General features: G+C 43.1%; 1 protein-coding gene across 1 annotated transcript in view; it reads right to left on the bottom strand.

The window, feature by feature from the left end:
* GALNT13 (polypeptide N-acetylgalactosaminyltransferase 13) overlaps window positions 1-23424 on the bottom strand; it is a 345963-nt gene that overhangs the window by 292903 nt on the left and 29636 nt on the right. The gene's annotated exons all lie outside the window — the stretch shown is intronic.

The following is a 23424-nucleotide window of genomic DNA, read 5'->3' as shown; positions in this document are numbered from 1 at the left end:
AAGACTTTTCTTAAAGTCTTAAATCAAATTTAGCCCCTGATGTAACTCAACTGTGGAACAGATTTATCATCAACTATCATTTGTTACACTCTGGAAATCATCAAAATACAACACCAAAACCAAACAAGATTTATCAGAGCTGCGTACCTTCAACATTACTTTATAGTGCAGAATGCTGCGGAATGAGAAAGTATGACATGTCCAAACTGTCTTTGTTCCATACATTTTAGTTTATCCAAGTGTGTAAATAGACAATATTGTACCAGAAACAAGCAAACTACATACAAAACAAGCTGAATTTAAAATATAAATCAGTACAGGTGACCAAGTCTTATTAAAATATGTAGAATCTGTTTGGCCCACACAAGGTTGTTCTTAGCTTATGTGACCATCTGTGTAATAACACTGGGCATCGCTGGACTAGACCTTGATGCTCCCTTCTAGCCTTAAACTCTATGAATATACATGGGACAGGTGGGTTAGAATAGCCCAATTTTAATTTTAAAGTACACAAAAAAAGAACAGTGAGGAGGAGGCAGACAGTGTTGGTTCCATTTTTGTTTCTGTACATATGTAGAGAATGGAATAGGAAGCATAAGTGCCCAGGAGAATCCATTAGAGGGGATGTTGGTAGTTATTAAGCAGGGCTATGTAGCTGCTTGATGCTAATATTGAACCATTAAATTAAAGGGAGACAATTATGTAATGTCATGTATGATGCAGGAGCAGGAAGAGAAGTCAGATGTAGATGGCATGCCTCTATCTATAAGCTAAAAGAACAGGCTTTTTGGTGAGAGGGTCTCTAGAGCCCTTACTTGACAATGATTTAAGGAAACAGGTTGAAAAACAAAAAGGTATAATTCTGAGATATAAATTGTAATGCTGAGTAACCAAAGCAATAGCAGATAATATATACATTTAAAACACTTAAATATTGAGTAACTTGTCTACAATGCCATAAGGAGAGAATGAGATCTGTTAATGACAGCAGATGCTGCAAATTCATCAAATACTCATATGATTCCAATTTCCTGACACAATTGTGTCCATGGCATTTTAAAGTACAAGACATAAACAGAGAACATCCTTTCATGTCAAACTGCCATTTATCTTAATAGAATATATGAGTAGGCATCGTGTCTAAAAATAACCTTCAGACACTTCTGATTTAAAAATAATTAAGTGCATGATTCATCACAAAAGAGTATATTGCAAAGTGGGGGAAATATTTAAGATCCAAACCTAATTATTCTACAAGAAATGTAGAAGAAACAATTATTGATTTTACTTTCGAGAGGTAATTCATAAATTACTGCATCTTTCATATTTGGAAGGAGGAACACTATGCCCCATGTGACAGATTACAATTACACCTGTTAATGTACTGTAGCTAAACTGCTTAAAGTACTACAAAAAGTACAAGCATTTTATTCAATTCCTTTTGTCAATGATATAAAACCAGTCATAGAGAACAGGGATAAAATGATCTTTCAACCAAAAATAAAGAAGGCATGAATTACAGATTGGCATTATACTTGCATACTTTTCCTTCTACAAGGCTGGAATTAAAGCTTTACTGGCAAACTTTACCACACTTCTAGCTTGTATAGTTAATAAAAACAGATATATCCACTAAGATAATGGAGTTGACTCATCTTCGAAAAATAGTCCCTTCCTAGTGCATACTTCTGTCAGCACAGGTACAGTAGGTAATTATCCACTCTTGATTATAAAGCAGACTACTACTCAGACCTAAAACCAGTATCACATCTGTCTCTATGAGGCAAATGTAACAGAAGTCCTAGTTCAAGCAAGAAGAAAGAAATGGAGTACAGAAGCCACCCTGTTTTGTGGGGTGGAAGGAACTTACACTACATCTACATTTGAGCTGGGATGTGTGAATCCCAGTTTGTGTAGATGTACCCACACTAGATCTTCTTGAAGTAGTGCCTAAAAATAGCAGTGTGGCTATGGTGGCAGGTCAGCCACTTGAGATAGCTGCCCAATCCCACCCAAACCCCTGGGTACTTACTTAGGTGGCTAGTCTGAGTCGCCAAGGACACAATGCTGTTTTTAGGCACTAGTTAGAGCGGGTACATGTATGTGAACCCAGAATCACACCACCCAACTCCAATGTAGATGTACCCTTCCAGTGACTTCTCGAAAGGGCATAATCATGCTTTCTATTTTCTTTCACTTGCTCACTCTGCCCAAGTGATTAGATTTCCAAAAACAACACTGAATATACTTGGTAAGTAGATCAGCTGTGGAGCATGTAATTAACAGGGACAATGGGGAGGAAAAGGTTTCTGACATAGATAGATAACACCATACTTCCTGGCAGTAGGATTCTGCTAGGATTTAAACAGCAGACCTTTCCGTAATTGTACGCCTGAAGTCACTACTCTTCAAGAATATATGGATAAGTGAAATTGATTGTGTTACAATTAAAAATGTATCTGCCCAAAGTAGGGCTAGACCAGTTTAGCCAGCTGAAAACAATTATTTTTAAAATAAAAAGGTTGTGAGAACATTCACTTAAAGTTATATTGGCAAGTATTAAATGTTTAGGTGCTTATTGTTACCAATTTACTAACTTCAAATTTAAATAGAAACCAAAACAGATCTATACAAGACCGGGCTTGGTTTATAAATAAAACAAGGCATGCTGCATCTTAAATAAAACTAGACAATGGTTATTGATTGAGGATAAAAACCTGGCCCCACTGAACTTAATGGAAGATTTGTTTTTAGTTTAAAAAAAAAAAAAAACAGTGGACACACCCTAATTAACAACCATTCCTCATGTCTAACTTTTCTTAAATGTGTGTAAAATTGCACCGCAGTTGTGCGTACCTTTGCAAGGATAGTTGTAATGTAGAAGGTTCTGACTGGAAAGTTATAAATCACATGATGTAAGTTGTGCACTAGGTTCTGATCCTGCTCCTATTAGAATCAATGTCATGGACAGCGGAGTGGATCCTTTTGCTAACAGACAGTAAAATATGTTGTGATAAATTCATTTCATTTTCAAATGACAGTTCTTGCTAATTTAAATCGAAAGTGTGCAAAGAGAATTTGAGATTAATACATATATCGTTTTAGAGTATTCATATTTGAAAACATATACAAGTCACAAGAACCTAAGAAAACATACTTTTACAGCAAAACATTTTTGACTACAAATTACTTTTTATGCATTGGGTAATTCATTCAGTGAGCTTTTGAAACCTTTATTCTGCAGAAACATAAGTCAGAATTCAAAGGATTTCCTTGAAGAAGTCTTTTATATTAAAAATAAAACTTTGAAATTAGAAGTGACACGTACAATCATACAAGATTAATATGTGAACTTTATTGATCTACTATGTTGTCATAGAACATTTAGTTTTACTATTCTCTCTACCCTATTCTTTTCCTTTCATAAAAAACCATGATTTTTTCTTTTACCAAATATTTGAAGTAAATGACACCTTTCTGTAAAATGCCTCCACTAGCTGGCACATTGCAAAGGGATCAAGGTACCAACAAGCATCCTTGTTACTATATGGTGATTGGACATTCAAAGGTTGATTGATTTTTTTCAAAAAAGAAGCACAGAATCCCAAGGATAAGAAGGATGATATTGGAATACATTTCACTCTGATTCTTTACTATGTAAATGAATGTTTATTTAGCTTGTATGATTTGGCAATCATGGAATGTCTAGAGCTTAAATCTTCGATTATGATGCACATGTAATTATAATTTTAAATTCCATAGTGTACTAATTTTGAGGTAAAAGTTCAAATGTGTTTTCTACTGGTAATCTTCATTAGCACTCATTTTAAAGTTTCCCCAAGAATGTTGAATGACAGCTGTTAGTGTAGAGAAGACAAATGCAACAAACACTTCTCTGAAATTGGAAGATGAGGATGCAACATGTTGCATTGTCAACAATGCTATATCATCTTAATACCCTACTTTTTCTCTTACTATTTCTAATGTTTTCAATGTCTTGTTTTGTTTCTTAAATCCTGTCCAGTACCATTCTCAGGTGTTAAAATCAGAGAATAAAACCTCAGCATAGCAGAATAGTTAACAATACTGAATGAAGTAAAAACAATCTGTCAAAAAGCATGTGTGTTATTTATAAACAGGAGTGGGAGAACCTGATGGTAGTTTGGGCTACACAATTGAAGGTCTTAATCTTGCAATCACATATGAACTGGGCTGACACCTGAACTTGTATAGAGCCCCCCTTAAGTCAATGGGTCAATGACTGCATAGCTCCAATCACAAGATAGGGACCACAGTTTTATACCACATTCATCATTACAATCTCTGAAGCTAGAAGTCAGTTGTGTTTCTGTAAAAGTTTTCATTAAATGTTTTTCTCCTAAGCTACTGTTTTTCAAGGGGTAATATATTTTACAAGTATATATTTGTAATCAAATGGGGGTGGGGGTGTTCGGCAGATATCTCATACTCAGATTTGAATGCAATACTAGCTCCATTTCTCTGATTTACCTGGGAAATTTAAAAACAAAAACACAAAGAAAAACGTACAAAAAACAGCCTCGAAGGCGCATTTTGCCAAAGCCAAAAATAGATCCTCAAAAGTTTTGAGCATCTGTTCCAAATATCTCTGTGGCATCCTGAGGTGAACAATCTGCAGAAAGTGTCAATCTACACACGAGAGAATGGCTTCTTTGCCCTGCCTCCCAACTCAGATGGCTTTCATATTTTCCCTTCAGAAACACGATATTATAACAAATTTATTATAGAGAATAATGCAAACTCAAAACAGATATGTTGCATACACTCATATCTGCACTAAGTTTGTGCGTGCGCACACTCACAGTAAATGTGTAACCGCTTTATTCTTTTAAATTAGTGATCCCTTGAACAGAAGATCACACAGTGAAGAGCGACTGTTTTCACTACAGCTATCACACTATACAATATGCTTGTAAAGCCAACCAGCAGTAAGATCATTTAGTGTAGTTCATTTTCTTAAAAGTGGTAAGTGATTTAAAAATATTTAGTTTATTCATACTTTAGATTTCAGAGGATGACCTTGATTCAAAAATTAACATTTACAAAAATATCAGTTTTACTGAAAACTAAAAAGTTACAGGAGCTAAAATATCACTTTGCAATATAATGATCACAATTTATACCACAACCTGGAATTTGGGGTGGGGTAGGGGAAGTGTTTTTGTTTCATTTCTATAAGCAGTCCGATTTAAAAACACAAGCTTAACTTCATGCACAGGTTTCTGTGCCATTAAAGACAGTGGTGGTCCACATGGGAGCAGGACTACACCAGTACACACACTATTGTAGGACTGGGGCCTAAGACAGAATAATGAAAAGGAATAAACATAAAACGCTAGAATAGAAAAATAAGAACAAAAGCCATTGAAACAAAGCTAAAGGAATATCTTTACAAACAGTACAACTTGATAAACTACACCTTCTGAACTATAATAGAGAAGAACAAGGTAAGTACTTTCTTCAGGAGACTACCACCATCTGTGCAGGATCGGAGTATGCTCCCATGAGAAAAAGAGCATATGGTAAAATAGATGGCAGGGATAATATTTGTTTTCAGCATGTTGCACTATTGCACTCCAAGTCAGTAATGAATGTTCTAATTTAAAATATTTTTGAGGCCTACTGCCCTAAACTTCTGTAAAATTAAGTAAGTAACTAGCGCTGACAAGTGTTATGTATTTTATTTATATATTTTAAATGGACTGAGTGTACAAGGTTTAAAATAATTATTAATACATCATTTACCACATCAATCAATACCAACCAAAGATTCACCCAATCATTCATTCCAGGAACATATTAAACAGCAGCCTCCCACTCCTGGAAAAGCCTTATAGAAGAAGGGAATTTTATGCTATGCCCTTAGGTAAATAAATCTGGGGACTGGCAGACTAAGAATTTAAGACAGGTGCCGCGAGCTTTAGGGTCTTAGTGGATCTCAACTATCAAAGAATCACATATGGTGAGAAGTGGTCTCTAGAGCAATGCTCAAACTTTAGGGGACTTTATAGGTTAAATTCAATTTATTAAACTTTATCTAGAAATCAACTGATCAGTAGTGCAGATCACAGATGTAATATACTCCTTATTGCGGAAACTGTTTAATAGATGAATAGCTGCAAATTCTAGATGGCCTGAAAGTGCAGCCCCCATGTAGAGCACATCAGAGTAATCCAGCATTGAGGTGACAGAGGCATGTAACGAGGTCTACGTCCAAAAGAAAACACCACTGCTTTCTTGCTAAATGCCAAAGAGAAAAGGCATTTTTGGCAATTTCTGATACTTAAACATTCAGTAACAGCTGAGAATAAGAGAGACTGTTTTGGTATCTCTTCAGTAATTTTGCTCCACATTTATGCCACCATCACTGAGACCAGAATTTAGCTCAATATACTAAAAGGTACTACACAATATGACAACTACAGCATACCACGTTCTAGGCATTTCTGACTATACAAAAAATGCTGAATTTATTAAATCCTTGTATTGCAAACAGATCAATATATGAGCACATATAACTGACTGTATTTACTAGGATGAGGATGGTGTGTTTTCATCCTTGTAAATGGACCATGACATTTTATTCAACAGTGTAACAACTTTTTTGCAAGCCTGTCACTTTGATAGTTACTGTTTCGCTTGCCTAAACTGATAAATGTTGAAAATTCATTTGCTCTTGTGAATGTCAGTGAAATAGGATAAAGATGGTATTGTTAATTCCTACCAGCACATGTTTGTTAAGAGTTTGGTATCAGTTTGAAAGAGTGCCATCAAGCAGAGATGATACCACTTTATTCCAGTCAGTCAAGCAGAGAGTAATTAACTGTCCTTCAAAGTAAAAAAACCCCACAAGCATAAGTGACTTTGCTAATAATGATTTGGTAAAACAGAGCGAAAGTCACAACACAACATTCACAGTTATTCAAGAATGTTTGCAAAATTCTTCTTCACACGTAGCTGTATAAGAGTAACCTGTTGGGGTCATTCTGTGGCACTCACTCCTCTGAGAGTGCAGGCCAATACCTCCTGGTCTTCATTTGAAAAGCTGGAGATTTTTCTACCTTGAGCAGCCTTGCTACTCATGTGACAGTGTACAGGAGTCACACACGACTGTGTACAGGAAGAATCATAAAGCACTCTAACTTTTGGTAAGCCACAGGCAAAACCTCCGAGGACCGGATGATTCAGGAAATTGGTGATGGAACATGGAAACTTTCAGGTGATTAAATCCAAAACCATCTGTCTAATAAATCAGAGGTTGGCTAGTCATTTCTCTATATGAAGTGAGTTGTGGTCTCCACCCAGTACCAATAGGTCTGCAACATTAAAAAAATACTACAATTAACAGTATCTGTAAAGAATTCAGGTTTCAGAGTAACAGCCGTGTTAGTCTGTATTCGCAAAAAGAAAAGGAGTACTTGTGACACCTTAGAGACTAACCAATTTATTTGAGCATGAGCTTAACCAATTTATTGGTTAGTCTCTAAGGTGCCACAAGTACTCCTTTTCTTTTTGTAAAGAATTCACAATTTCTTTTCTACTTACATTGTTGTTCTTGTTTCTTCCTGTTTCCTCTTGCTCCTTCTTCTCCACTCAAGTCTTCTTCCTAATTGCTCCTTTTAACCTTTCTTCACTCTGGCTTTGTTCGTTCCTCCATGCTTTCAATAACATTTACAATAATCTTGCACTTGAATGCCATTCTACTACAGCAGTAATTCAAATCCGTCCATGAAGCATTTCTCCCAGAAAGACTTTCAATAACAGTCCTCCTAAACATTAAACTCTAGAAAATAACTAGATATGTACAAAAAAATGTGAAACAAGACATCTTTTGCAACTGGAGCTCCATGGGAACAAAAATCACATTCTCCAAATAGCATTACTATTCTGGAGGTGGAGGAATAATCATCGTATTGTGTCCTTAACATGTTCGGATTGTAAGATTCACGCAACAGAAATTGTCTTACCTTATCCTTTTTTTATCTTGCATAGCTGTTGCAGTACAAAAATATAACAAGAGCAGGCAAAGGACTTAATGGACATGGAGAATGAAGTGCCCTTTTGTCCCTTATGGTGGCACCTTAGAGATACAATGGTACTTGGGCAGGGCAAGGAAGCTTATGCAGCTACTCCCCTTGCCTATTCCAAAAATGGTAAAGTAAGTTCAGACTACAGTGTTGTCAGTATGATGCATTTCATTAACAACATTTTAAAAGTCTCTCACATGTCATTCTTAAGAGTTATGCACAACATAGGAATGTAGAGATCCAATTCAAATCAAAAATTTATTGCAGAGCTCTTCAGAACCCAAGAAAAAACTTACTAAGTCTCAAACACTCACGCTACTAAATATACTACATGATCAAGTCACTATGGAAGACAGAATGGAGAGCAAAATGAAATAGACAAATAAAAATGAGATCTCTGGTTGGTCTGACTACTGTGAGAACAAGGTGCATGGGAGAGAAAAACGTGCACTGGTGACTCTTAAAGAAACTGAGACAGATTCAGTCTTCCTCTGTAGAAACTGGACCTTGACACAGAATGAAAAAAGAGAAGGAAAATGATCACAGAGCTCTGTCCTTAAGCAGCATAATTCCTCACCACAATTATGAAGGTCAACTGAATGGATTAGAGAGAACATGTGGAAGATAAGAGTGACGTACAAACATAGGATGAAAAGGAAATTTTCCAGAACTTCTTTGAAACATTCCACTGGTATCAGGCTTTGTGACAGGTTTCAGTCGGTCCTCCGAGCCCCTAGCGGGCAATGGAGAGCTATGGTCCCACTGGCAAGCCTTAGTCACACCTTTCGGGCGCTGGGGAATTAGCAGGGAAGGTGCGCCGGCCCAAGTCTGCGGCGCGCCCCTCAGGCGGGGAGCGCCTGTATGGGTTTGTAGCGCACAGTTCTGCTACCCAAGGCAAGCTGGCCGGAGTAGGGGAACTCAGGCCCACACAACTCCACTGCGTTCCAGCCCAGGGACCGGTCAGTGGCGGGAGGCGAAGGTCCTGCCGCTTGGGTCAGCGGGGGCCATCCGCACCCGCTGACCAAACACACCCACCCCACGGTGCAGTTCCGCCCTGGGCTACTTCCTACCCGGTCTCTCAAGCGGGTCTCTCCGGTCCCTCCAGCCCGTCCGGGTATTCCGCTGCGGGCAGCTCCAGCTCCCACTCTGTGTCGGACTCACGCTGGCCTGGGCTACTGCCGGGCCCCTCCAGGTCCTCTGGGTATTCAGCGGCTGGCAGTCCTGGTCACCACAGGCCTTCCTCCCGGTCAGGTTCCTCCTTGCCCAGGGCTTCCCCTGAGTCAGCAGCAGGATCGTGAGGGAGCCGCCAGCAGCCTGTGCCTGACTCCCTCCCTGGTGCTCTCCTCACTGGACAAAGGGCCCCGCCCTTTGTACTTCCTGTCCCACCCCTCCCCTTCCAGGGATTGGCGGAAGCTTGGTCTGGCCCCGCCCACTCAGGCTGAGAGGGTGGCTCTTTACCCTCTGGTTCAGAGGGAAGCCACCCTGGCTTCCTACATACCCCACCCCTCAAATCCAGCTCCCGATCTTCGGAGCTGGCGTCCTCACCCCCTCCGAGGCAGGATAGGAAATCCGCATTGGCGTTGTCTCGTCCTGCCCGATGGTGAATTGTGAAGGCATAGGGCTGCAGAGCGAGATACCACCGCATCAGCCTGGCATTATTGTCCATCATATTAAGCCACTTCAGGGATGCATGGTCCATAACCAGTATAAAGGGGGCCCCAAGGATGTAGTAGCGGAGAGCATCGACTGCCCACTTAACTGCTAGGACCTCTTTCTCCACGACGGAGTAGTTCCGTTCTCTGGGGAACGGCTTCCAACTGAGGTAAACAATCGGGTGTTCCTCCCCATCCACCACCTGAGAGAGGACCGCCCTAAGCCCTACCCCTGAGGCATCAGTCTGAACAATAAAGTCACGATGAAAGTCAGGGCTGAAGAGTATTGGATTGCTACACAGCCGTTCTTTGATAGTTCGAAAGGCCGTCTCGCACTCGTTGGACCAATGCACCCGGCGGGGACTGTCCTTGGTCAAGAGCTCCGTTAGCGGGGCCGTAATGCTTGCGAAGTGGGGTACAAACTGCCGGTAATAACCAGCTAAGCCCAAGAATTGATGCACCTGCCTCTTCAAGGTCGGCACCAGACATTCCTGGAGTGCTTGGACTTTCCCGATGAGGGGTTGGACCTGTCCCCAGCCCAAGGTGTACCCCAAGTAAGTGGTTTCCTCCCGCCCGATTCAGCATTTTTTTGGATTGGCCATAAGCCCGGCTGTGCGGAGGTCCCGGAGGACTGCCACTACTTGGTTAAGATGTTCCTCCCAGTTATTGCCATAGATGACCACATCGTCCAGGTAGGCCGCAGCGTACTTTGTATGTGGTTGCAACACCCGGTCCATCAAACGCTGGAAGTTTGCCGGGGCCCCATGTAGGCCGAAAGGCATCCGGGTGAAATGGTATAACCCTGAAGGGGTGGCAAACGCGGTCTTCTCCTTGGACCTGGGATCCAAGGGGATCTGCCAGTACCCTTTGGTGAGATCTAAAGTGGTGATATAACAGGCCTCCCGAGCCGGTCGAGGAGCTCATCGACGCGGGGCATCGGATAGGCGTCAAATTTTGAAATGGCGTTTACCCTCTGGAAGTCAATGCAAAACCGCCGGCTCCAATCTGGCTTTGGTACGAGGACGACGGGGCTCCGCCACTCGCTCTGGGAGCGCTCAATAACACCCAGATCCAATATCGCCTGGACTTCCTCCTCTATGGTCTCCCGCATTCGCCTAGGCAATGGCCGGGTTGTCTCTCGGACCACCACCCCGGGTTCCATCTGGATCACGTGGTAGGTGAGCGTAGTCCGCCCGGGTTTCGTGGTGAACGTCTTGGGGAACGCCCTTACTAAGCAGAGTGCCTGTTCTTGCTGCTCGACTGTGAGTGTCTCTGCTAGCTGGGGCTCACCATTATCCGACTCTTCGGGCGGTTGGGGCCCCAGTTCCGGTTCCGGGGGATATGGGGCAACTAAGAGCCCTTCCCGGTCCTGCCAGGGTTTTAAGAGATTTACATGATAAATCTGCTTTTCCTTACAGCGACCAGGTTGCCGAATCTCGTAGGTGACTGGCCCTACCTGGCGGAGGACCTCATACGGACGCTGCCAGTGGGCAATAAGCTTTGATTCGTCCGAGGGGAGCAGGAGGAGTACTCGGTCCCCCGGCCCAAATGATCGAGCCTGGGCACCCCGATTGTAGTACTGCTCCTGGGCTCTTTGGGCTGTGTTTAAGTTCTCCCTCGCGAGCTCGCCCGCACCAGCCACCCCTGTAGTTGTAAGACGTATTGCAAGAGACCCTGTGTTGCGGACAGGTTGTGTTCCCAAGTCTCCCTCAAGAGGTCCAACACCCCGCGGGGTCGCCGCCCATAGAGGAGCTCGAACGGGGAGAACTTCGTGGACGCCTGTGGGACTTCTCGAATTGCCAGTAGTAAAGGAGGGAGCAGCTGGTCCCACTGGCGGAGGTCCTGGGTGGGGAAATGCCGCAACATTCCCTTCAGGGTCCGGTTAAACCGTTTGACCAATCCGTCAGTCTGGGGATGGTAGACCGAGGCCTGCAATTTCTTAATCCCCAATAGGGCACATACCTGACAGAACAGCTTAGACATGAAGTTGGTCCCTTGATCAGTGAGTGAGTATCTCCCGTGGGAGGCCCACCCTTGCGAAGATCTTCACGAGCTCCGCAGCGATAGTGCGGGCGGTGATACTTCTTAAGGGGACAGCCTCGGGGAAGGCTCGTAATCAGGACGAGGATGTACCGATGGCCCGCCTTACTTTTTGGAAAAGGCCCGATCAGGTCCATTGCTACCCGCTCAAATGGTACACCTAAGACTGGTAAAGGGACCAGGGGGGCCTTCCGTACCCTGCCGTGGCTGCATGTTGGCAGTCCGGGCATGACGCACAGTAATCCTTCACCTCACGGTGGACGCCGGGCCAGAAGAACCTGGCCAGGACCCTGACCACAGTTTTTTCCTGCCCTAAATGGCCGGCAGCCGGGATGTCATGTGCAAGCTTCAGGACAGCCCGACGATGAATGCGGGGGACCACGAGTTGGGTCCGGACCTCTTGGGTCTGGGGGTCTCGGTCAAGGCGGTAGAGCCGCTCATGGTTGAGTTCAAACCTGGGCCATTGGGTGGTGTGCCGCGCCTCCACGACCTCACCATCCACCTGGGCCAGCTGCTCATAGGCAAACCGGAGCATAGGGTCCTCCCTTTAATCCCGGCTAAAGTTCACCAGGTCAGGAGGGGGACCAGCCATTTCCAGGCCATTCTGCCCGGGGTGGGACCTGGGTCAGCTCCAGGGTCGGAGCTCGAGTCAGGTCCTGTCTTCTTCTCAGGCGGGGCTCCTTCGAACATCTCTTTGGTGGGTAGGGATTGGAGCACCTCGACGAAGTCTGGCCAGTCATGGCCCAGGATCACTGGATAGGCGAGGGATGACGCCACCGCCATATTCATTAACTGAGTTGCTCTGTTCACCGTGATGGGGACCCGAACCGTAGGGTACGATTTTACGTCTCCATGGATGCACTGAATCCGTACTTCCCCAATGGTCCGCTTGGTGTCCAAGAAGAGCGCCTGGCAGACAAGGGTCTGCCCACAGCCCAAATCAACCACGGGGATCCCGGCGACTTCCATGGGAGCTGTCAGTTTGGCCACGGAGGGCAGACGGGCCCGTCGCTCCCCGGCGCACACCAGGGCAAAGTTGCAATCCATTGCAGGACAGCCCCGTTGCAGATGACCATACTTGCCATATCGGAAACAAGGTCCTACCTCTGGGCACGCCTGCCGCGTGGGGACACAAGTGGGGCTGCAGAGTGGGCTGGGGCCCGGTGGCCGGGTTAAGCGTCCAGGGTCGGAGAGTGGTGTGGACTCAGGGCGTCGGCAAAACTCGGTCCTGCTGCCATCTGGTCATCGGGTACGGTGGGGTGCGTTGGTTTGGGAGGTGGGCCCCCTCCGTTCAAGTTTCTGTGCATTGGGTCCAGGGTTTGGGGGGCGGGCGGCCAGTCCTATCGGGGCCTCTGCCTCGAGAAAGTCCTCCGTAAGCGCGACGGCCGTGCTCAGACTTTGTGGCCAGTGCCGCAACACCCAAGCCCTCCCCTGGGGTGGGAGGATGTGCACGAATTGTTTGAGGATGACCTGTTCAGTCACCTCAGCTGCGGTTCGACGCTCGGGTTGGAGCCATCGTCCTTCAGTTCCTGGGCCACGGCCCGGGGTCTGGCGCCAGGTGGGTAGACCTTCTCCCGAAACCGTCGCCGAAAAGTCTCCAGGGTAATGTCGAAGGCATCCAAGATAGCTGTTTTCACTCGAGCATAAATTTGGGCCTCATCATCTGGGAGCCCACGGTAAGCCTTCTGAGCCAGCCCCATCAGATATGGGGTTAGGAGGGTCGCCCATTGGTCAGGCGCCCAACCAGCCACTGAGGCAACCCGCTCGAAGGTCACTAGATAGGCCTCCGGGTCATCCTCAGGCCCCATCTTGGCCAGACGGATCGGTGGGGCGGGAGGGGTCGGGGTGGCTGCCCGCTCCGGTTGAGCACCACCATGGCCCGGCCACAGGGTTGCAAGCTGCTGAAAGCATTGGGTTTGTTGTTCATGGTGCTGGGCCCCCAGGGTTTGAAGCAACTGCTGCTGGTGGGTGCCCAGCTGCTGTACGAGTTGGTGCTGCTGCTGTTGCTGGCTCTCAGCCAGGAACTTGATAAGCCTTTCCATCTCCATCTTTCCAGTAGGGGAGCTTCAGAGGCCCCCTCGCACTAACCCCTTTCTACAGGGATAGGAATCGCCTGTCCTCCGAGCCCCTAGGGGGTGATGGAGAGCTATGGTCCCACTGGCAGGCCTTAGTCACACCTTTCTGGCGAATTAGCGGGGAAGGTGTGCCGGCCCAAGTCTGCAGCGCGCCCCTCAGGCGGGGGGAGGGGGGCGGGGGGGAAGGGGCGCCGGCCCGAGTCTGCTACCCAAGGCAAGCTGGCCGGGGTAGGGAAACTCAGGCCCACACAACTCCACTGCGTTCCAGCCCAGGGACCGGTCAGTGGCGGGAGGCGAAGGTCCTGCCGCTTGGGTCAGCGGGGGCCATCCGCGCCCGCTGACCAAACACACCCACCCCACGGTGTAGTTCCGCCCTGGGCTACTTCCTACCCGGTCTCTCAAGCGGGTCTCTCCGGTCCCTCCAGCTTGTCCGGGTATTCCGCTGCTGGCAGCTCCAGCTCCCACTCTGTGTCGGACTCACGTTGGCCCGGGCTACTGCCGGGCCCCTCCAGGTCCTCTGGGTATTCAGCGGCTGGCAGTCCTGGTTGCCACAGGCCTTCCTCCCGGTCAGGTTCCTCCTTGCCCAGGGCTTCCCCTGGTCAACAGCAGGATCGCGAGGGAGCCGCCAGCAGCCTGTGTCTGTCTCCCTCCCTGGTGCTCTCCTCACTGGGCAGAGGGCCCCGCCCTTTGTACTTCCTGTCCCACCCCTCCCCTTCCGGGGATTGGCGTAAGCTTGGTCTGGCCCCACCCACGCAGGCTGAGAGGGTGGCTCTTTAGCCTCTGGTTCAGAGGGGAGCCACCCTGGCTCCCTACAGGTTTAAACGGCCACTGAAATCCAATAAAACAAATGTCTTTCAAATTTTTCCATTTAGAAACAATTCTGGTCATTGCATCTACCTGCATTTCTGAGAGCACTACCGGAAGACTGTTCCACTATGACTACTCGAGAGAGACAGATGCCTTCAGAACTGGAAAAAGTCATCTTTTCAGTTATCTCATCAAAACGCTTCCCCTGCCCTCCTGGATCTTATCTGGATTGAGCTTTATTGAGCAACCAGCCATGTCACAAAGGCACTGCTATCTAGGGCAGATCTGTAGAAGTAGATATTGTCCATCTGAGCTCTGGGTAGCTCACACCCTCCTTTAATGGCCTTGTTTGAATTATGAATATAACAGAGGATAGGAATGATCCCTGAAAAACTCCACATCTGAGAGCCTTTGGAAAAGAAAAATTGTTCATTGCAACTCTCCAGAATCTATCCATAAGAAAAGAACCAAGTTAACGGATTTATTATACGAGCTGAGAGTATATCTGAATGCTCATTAACTTTCTCTTAGTTGTTCATTTCTATACTGTTAAATGCTTTAAAAACCCCTAATAGTATAATCATCCTTGATATATGTTCAGAGTAGCATAATTAAAGTTAACAAAGTTTTCTGTCCATTAATATGTGAAGGAAAAGGCTACATGTACAATGTGTTTATGCAGCCATGTAAATTGCAATACATTCTTTTTAAGTTTTCTACAAAAATATATACTTCAGAATCTCAATTTTCATCTAAAAAATAAAGTGCAGGTCAAGATTTTCAAAAGTAACTAGTAAACTAAAAATCAGAACATCAGAACTTTAAACAGACCCAATTGTCAGAATGCACTGAGCACCCACCCTCTGAAAATTGGGCCTCTTTTAGATTACTTATAGGGTGACCAGATGTTCTGATTTTATAGGGACAGTCCTAATATTTGGCGCTTTTTCTTATATAGGCTCCTATTACCCATCCCCCAGTCCGTGTCCCAATATTTCACACTTGCTATCTGGTCAGCCTAATTACTTAAGATGGGCACCCAAACGTGGAGGCACCCAAAGCCACTAGTCTTTTTAAAATCTTGTCCTCACTCTCTAGCCCTTATGGTTGCAAATGTATTCTTAGACTTGTGAACTAGCTGTAAACCAATACAGCAATGTTTGCCTGAGCCTGCAGATAGAGGAAACAACAGTTCTGAGCAAAGCATGAACTCTCCCCACTCATCTAAATGAAGGGTTAGCTCTGAAACCTAACAACAACAGGTTTAAAATATGAACACATAACTACGTCAACACTAATTATTTATGAAGAAACATCAAATTACTTGTATATATTGGTATTGTGACAGATCTCTGTCCTTGTCTCCATGCGTCCCACGTTTCCTGGCAGATTTCGCTAGCCTCAGAGGCTCACTGTGACCCTTCACATAGCCCTTCTCTCTCTGGAGGCAAGGGTCACAGCCTAACGAGCCATTTTCATCAAAAGCCAGTGAGGGAGGTGAGGAGAGGCTATCCTCCCTTGCACAGTCTCTGTTGTCTCCCAGTCTCAGTGATTAAGCGGTGGGGGCAAAGAGGGGAGCCTGGGCCCGCCCTCTACTCTGGGCTCCAGCCCAGGGACCCTAATAGCATCAGTTATGATAGCTGACTTTTTAGAAACAGGACGCATAGAATTCCCTGGGCTACTTCCCTATAGCAGCCCCCACTTCCTCAAGCTTCACTTCACCCTTGCCCCAGGGCCTCCTTCCTTGTGCCTGATATGGTGTGTACTGCTCAGTCTCTCCAACAGCGCAACTTTCCCCTACAGCTTCTGACATCCGCACCCACCTGACTGACTGGGAAGCTTTTAACTAGTTTCAGCCAGGCTCTGATTGGCTTCAGGTGTTCCGATCAACCTACCTGTCTTCCCTGCCTTCTGGAAAGATCTTAATTGGCCCTAGGTGTCTTAATTGACCTGGAGCAGCTGCCACTTGTTTATCCTGGTAACAGGGATTTGTTTAGCCTGTGACTAATATATCTGTCTCCCACTACTTTACTGTAGCCATCTGGCCTTGCCCCACCACAGTATACATTGGGGTGACGTGCAGTGGAGCAGGTCATTTTTTTTAATAAAGGCTTACTAGTGTGGGCAGTGGGGCATACAATACCCTCCTGTTCCCCAAATACGAATTCACCACTTTCCTTTCCCAAAAGGGAACAGAAAATAGAAGATATACTTCCTCACCCATACATAAAGCTTCAGCCAGCTTCTCTGGGATGAAGATTCCCATGCCTTCAGAAACTTTGAAGCCCCCTGTCAGCTGCCAAAACAGACTGGTTCCCCCTAACAACTTCTACAGTACAGTAATAAGCAAAACCTGCACCACACTGAAAACATGAGGCACTTTAAAATAAGAGTCATATTTAATTTATTTAAGTAACAGTAGCACCAAAAGATCCTGAAACTGGCAGTGCCACAATTCCAATGTTTCTGCTGTATAATTTAGGTTTATTGTTCAAAAGCCAGGGGATCGGACTAAGGATGTGATCCTGCTTTTACTGAAGTCCATTATGAAACTCCCATGGTCTTTAGAGAGAACTGGATCAGACTTACATTTTAGCACAGAGTACCAAAGCTGAAAAGTTCAGATATAGATTTGGACTTGGGGGTGTCCGATCTGTTGTGTTGGTACGTCATTTTTAAAATTATGATCTAGGTCCAGGTTTGTATTTTGAACAGCCATAAATTTGGATATATTCAGACCCAGGGTTTTGTTCCCAGCTGTAGTTTGCACCATTATACAGTATGAAGTAAGGTACCACCACAATGTTTGTGGGGAAGGGATGGGCAGGCAGACACACAGGGGACTTCCTCTGCCATTTAAAGGCCCTGAATACCCTACAATTTCCAAACTCCAGACATCGCTTCAGGATATATGAAATTTGTATTCAATATATTACTTTCCCATTTTTCCTTCCTGTACTTTACCCCACCTAAAGTAATGAACAGAAAAATCCGGGGTGAAATCCTGGCCCTATTGAAATCAGTTGAAGTTTTACCATTGACTTCAAATGGAGCTGAGATTTCACCTGCTGCGGTTCTTAATTAGTGTTGTGCAAATGCAGGGCAGGGTTTGCAAAAGGAATCTCAAACTGAACCCTATAGCTTTGTTTGTAGGGGCTGAAAGTGAATCTGCTCCCTGCAGATACTCTTGGAGACTGGAGTTTGCGAACTTGAACCTATAGCTTGTTCTCTCCTTTCCCCAGGACCATCATCTTTACTTTAGATGTGTTTAGGAAAGTTTGTTCAAGTAGGAGGGAATGGCTGCTGAGGTGGTGGTAAACTGGGGTCAGGAAGTTAGTTCCCCTAGCTTCTCAGCTATGCAAACTACCACAGTCCATATTCAGATTTCAGGAACATGGCTGAGGTTTGGCAAATGCAGGCTGGTAAAGTATGTAAATGAAAGGAAAATTACCCAGCACAGCATTGGGACTTCGCTGCTGAACAAAATCCTCAGACTGCCAGCTGTTATAAATATGTTTCACAGCCTTTATATAAAACATAATGGCAGTAAGTTCTTATCACAATAGTATTAACAGACAGTTGTCCACTGGTAACATAATGGTACTTTGTTTACAGATTTGGGAATGGGTGCCAGGCCAGCATCTGGACTATATTATAGCTGTATCATTCTAATATATTCTGGAGAAAAATTCTAAGAGTAAGATAAGCTGACTTCCATCTTAGCACCACAGTGAATGTGGGATCATAATGGCTCCAAAGGTATCATATTATTACTACAACATGATAATTCATTGGTATGATACCCCCAAAAAGAGAAATGTGCCAGAGACTCCATGAAGTCTATTAGGAAATTTGCTATTGCTATCAATTTTATGTGGAAGTTTCTCAGACACTGCAGTGACAGGCAGAAGTACAAAACCCAATAAAAATTGAAGACCGGTAATGTAAGGTATTATAGGGAACATTTTGTAAGGGATCCTTTGTAGGGAGCGATCTCTGAATCTCTAAGTTCCTATATTAACGCAGCAAGTCACACTAATGCTAACTGAACTTAAAAACCTTCATCAAATGACAAGACATACCCACTAGAAAGTATTTATCATTCTTTTCTATACCAAACAGTGGAATGTTAAAAGAATAGTCATGTACCACGACAACTTAATAAACTGGCATAGCGTTAGTATTATGCACATTAACATAAGCATGAACCTTTTTCTATTGTACTTCTCAATTTCCAGTTTAATGTGTGTTGGGGGAGGACAGAAACACCTATGTGTTGTGTTCCATGACATGCAGTGGAACTGAGCACATCAGATTTGCTTTTATTGCGCATTAGGATCGGTCAAAAACCAGCAGTTACCTCTCAGACATGCAAGAGCCTTCTTCATTAGTGCAGAGCAGAGTGGGTGACCTGTTCATTTATAGCATTAGGGGAGCAGAGGTGGCAGCAGAAGAGCTATTGGGATAGAATACATTTATCAAGGGAGGAGACAGCGCACCAAATTGTTTAGTTGGTTGCTTAATTTTATTTAGGAAATCAGAAACAATGGTGGAGTGTGGGGAGGTTCAGAGCTCAGAAATATTTTATTAGAGAAGTGTGAAAGGGTATTTAATATCTAATCGCCAACACCATAACTTATTCTGGCCACCAGATGCATCTGATAATAAATGAGACTGCAGATGCACTATTTAGTGCTCAAGCAGCAGTATTTATGGCAACATGTTTCCAAGAGACATAAACATGAACCATGGTTCCCAATACAATATTTGCTTATTAAAACCTATCCCACAATAAATTCCTTCATTTTGACAAAAGAAGCTGCTTGGCAGTCATACTTTCAATATCTTTAAAAATAAGTAACTTAGTAACAACTAAATTATTGTCGCTTCTACAGTTACAAATAATAGTAAGTCCTATGATATATTTCCATGCAGTACTTGAAACACAATGATATTCCTTGACAGGGACTCTATAAATTTCAGTCAGAGCTTCCATTTATTTTTAAATGCACAGAGAAGGTGTCTATGTAACAGTTTTCTCTCAACCTTTAGAAACCCTATTTCATGAGGTATATAGCAAAGATCTATAAACTTAATGCATTTTCACAATAGACAAATCAATGTTTTAAATCTTGTCAACAAATTTGTGACAAGATTTCTGTTTAACAAATATTTCTTCCATCTATTATACACATATGGTATGTTGTTAAAAATGTGTGCTACCATTGTAAATGCAGAGTGTCCAATGCATACAGTAGTTTGTCAGATAAACATGTTTCTATGGAAACTACTGAAATGAATGCCTCATTTTCTAAACTTGGCCATAACCCCAAACTTTTATTACAGCATCCAAATGTTTCATTAACTTGATTCACATGATCACAACACAGCCTGTTTCTCTTTAAAAATAGGAGTACTTTATCAGTTTAAATAAAGTAGAGTTACTGTCACATTGAGAAAATTTTTCTCCAAAATAATATTTTAAATAATTTGTCTAGCAACTTCAGTACCATTACCCTCTATTTATAGTATTGGACATAATTAACATTAGCATAGTGTTTACTACAGCTTAGCCTACATCTGGGGGGGGGGGGCAGAGGGAAATGGAAAATGTGCATGCACACTAAATACAAAAAAAGTTACAACAGTGAAGAGCTTCTGGCATCATATGGATATATATTACAAACAAAAAAACTTCATTAAAAAACATTATGAAGGTTGCAAAGTCAAGTACTCACAAGTTAGGAAATAGGTTCCTAAGCAATCTGCTATTAAAAACCCAAGAAGTCTCTACTGAACACGTGCAAACTGATTTTTCAAAGGCATTTAACTTGGCCAAATTTGGGCAGATTTTCACAAAAGTGACAGTAGATAAATTCCTGTCACAAAGGCCAAATGTCAAGTCCCTGCTCCCAAGCATTTTTTAACATAGGCAAAATCATGTATTTTTCCTTAGCCTCGCTTTCAAAAATGGCTGATCCATTTTGGCTGAATTTTTCCAAAAATGTTCAGCCTGAGTCAGACACCAGGCCTGGAAAATTTCAGCCCATACAAGTTTGGCAGTTTTAGGTAACTGAAAACAGTGCCTTATAATAGAAAGTGTTGGCAACTTAGCCCTGCCTATAATAAAAAGTATTTAGCAACAGTTCTGCTTAGTTATATTTTCTGTTTCTTCTCCCCCCCCCCCCCTTTTTTTTTTTTATTACTAAGGCTACTAACACTGATGCTTATAAATTCTTCTAATCCTGCATCTTATTCTTCAGTTTGGGTTTACTCCTAACACCACTGAATTGAACAGCACCAGGAACAAGCCTGTAATGCTTATTTGTGACAAATCTCAGCTAATTATTTCAAAATGAGATATTTAGGGCTTCAGGCAAATTAAGCAAATGAACTTGCAGGCAATGAAGTTCCTATTTGATGTCAGCATCCCATTAATTTAAAACGGGAAAGAGGAATGCAGATTAGATTTTTTTCCCAATGTTTTCTATAAGACACCAGTTACTGTTTAATGATTGACAAACTGACTGAGTAAAGCCAAGGGAATTTTGAGGTGGAGACACCTGGTTTTATCTAGAGCTGGCCAAAAACTGGAAATCCCTTCCTGTGAAAAAATTCTTGGTTTTCATTCTGAACTGGGACGAAATGTCAAAAATAAAAAAAATAAATGAAAATTTTCACAGGGATTTCAAGCAAAAATGTGATTCAGGAGAAACAAAACAGAAATTTTTGGCTTGCCAGCTGCCCAAGTCTATCTACCTGGACTGGAAGGCATGCTCCTAGCTGCTGTGTAGATATACCCTGAGTTGCATGTGGTCCAGACCTAGTGACCTCAGATTAAGGGGTTTCCCAAGTAGAAAGTACAGGACACAGACAGGAGAGGAGGACAGGCAGTATACAGAGATCAAGGGGGCTAGGGCGGGGAGAGAGAGTGTTTTATTTTGAACATTCTGTTCAAAGTTAACAGCCCTTGTGTGCATTTATTTAACTACAGGCAGATCTGGTAGCTACACCTCTAGTTAAGGTTGCCCAATACTTTGCTTTAAGAATCCTTTTTCAGTTATGTACAACTTTCTGAAATTTTAACCTTTGAAGCTGAAATTTTCCTGACTACCTCAAGCTAATTTCCCCACACATACACCTCAGAAAAGGTATGGCCATTTCTACAGATTAGTTTAGGAAAAATATATTATTTTGCCCTTTTTCCCCCAGCTAGTTCATTGAGAAGGAAGCATTCTTAGAGCAGGGACTTGAAATTTAGGGGTGGGATCAGGCAGAGGTATCCCTGGTTTCAGGGATGGGACTTTTACTTTCCCCATGAAAATCCATCCAAACCGGCCAAGTTATAAATCTCCAAAAGTCTCAATTCACACATGCTCAGCAGAGACACGTTAGAGTGTGGCAGCTAAAATTTTTCAAAGACTCCTTCTGTACTGGGGGGCCGAACAAGACTTTTACCCTGCAATTACTCCTCCCAGTTTATAGGAGGTGCTCTGTTTCTCCAGTGCTCTAAATGCTGGAACCTTCTGGCACCCAAGCAGTATGGAGAAGAAGTAGTACTACAAAAGACCTAGTCTGGGTCATCAGTGTCTATCCAATGAATGGGGAACCAAAAATCTGTTTCTACTCAGTGAACAGGCAACAGCAAGCTTCTTTAGGATGGATGTTGAGGTTAATATTTAAGGCAATCAGATAGAACAAATTATGAGCATTTAAAATGAGAGAACCCCAAATTACCTTTTTCTTCTATTTCTTAAAAGTAAATTCTTGATGTGATCCAGGGGTTACTTTAACTAACTTCTCTCCAATGAGATGCTTGCTCAAAAAACAAGAACAAACATATAGCATAAAGAAAGCATTACTCAAATATCAACTCCAGTTTAGGATAACATGTGCATCAAGATGAAGAGATCATTCAGTTGATCCCACCAAACACAGCAGACACTATTTCTTACCACTTGGCCTCCACTATACTGGCTAGCAAACCTAAAGATGTACAGACAAATGCTAGTGGATAATACTAGACAAGGATGTGCTGTTCCATACTGCCACTGCCCATAGTTTAGCAACAGTTGTGCTGGTATTAACTTTTTGAATCATTTAATCTAATGCCTCAATCGGCACAAGAATACTTGACACCTTAATTTAGGAGATTTAACAATTATCGCAGATTAGAAGGCATGGAATAACTATTTGTTATTTTACTCATGGCTAAAAATATAGTTGTAGAGAAGTAGCAGTCCTTCCCTCCTACTAATTAACTACAAGAGTAATGGATTATATGACCTTACAATAATTAGTACATAGATTCTTGGTCTACCTTTGAAAATCTATTTTATTAAATAATGGGTATAGGTATATCAATTACCTGTGTTGGCTTTTATGTTTTACAGCTATTCTACACTCTCTTTTGGAAGTATTCATAAACTTATTTTACAAGAATATCACAATCAATAAAATATTTAAAAACAATAAGATGTTATATGCAGATGCAAGTACAAATTTAGACAACACCTGTAGAGCAAAAGGGTCTTTATAGATTTACTATTTTTGTTTTCACTGTTCCATTTTTGCGGTACTTATCAAAAACTCTTTTTTTAAATTTAATGATAGAAAATGTGGACATTTAATAAGCACTCTAGACATATATAATTAAAATTTTTGCATAGCTGATAGTAAAAGAGTATGTAAATTTATTACATTTATATAGAATTAAAACATTTGCACAAAAAACAGTCCTGGTCCTGTAAACTGATGGACACAAGTAGACCTCAGGGTTCTGTC

This window comes from Eretmochelys imbricata, chromosome 11, assembly GCF_965152235.1.
Source record: "Eretmochelys imbricata isolate rEreImb1 chromosome 11, rEreImb1.hap1, whole genome shotgun sequence".
Lineage (NCBI taxonomy): Eukaryota > Metazoa > Chordata > Testudines > Cheloniidae > Eretmochelys > Eretmochelys imbricata.
Note: the sequence above shows the minus strand (reverse complement) of the source record. Positions and strands in the feature narration are given on the sequence as shown.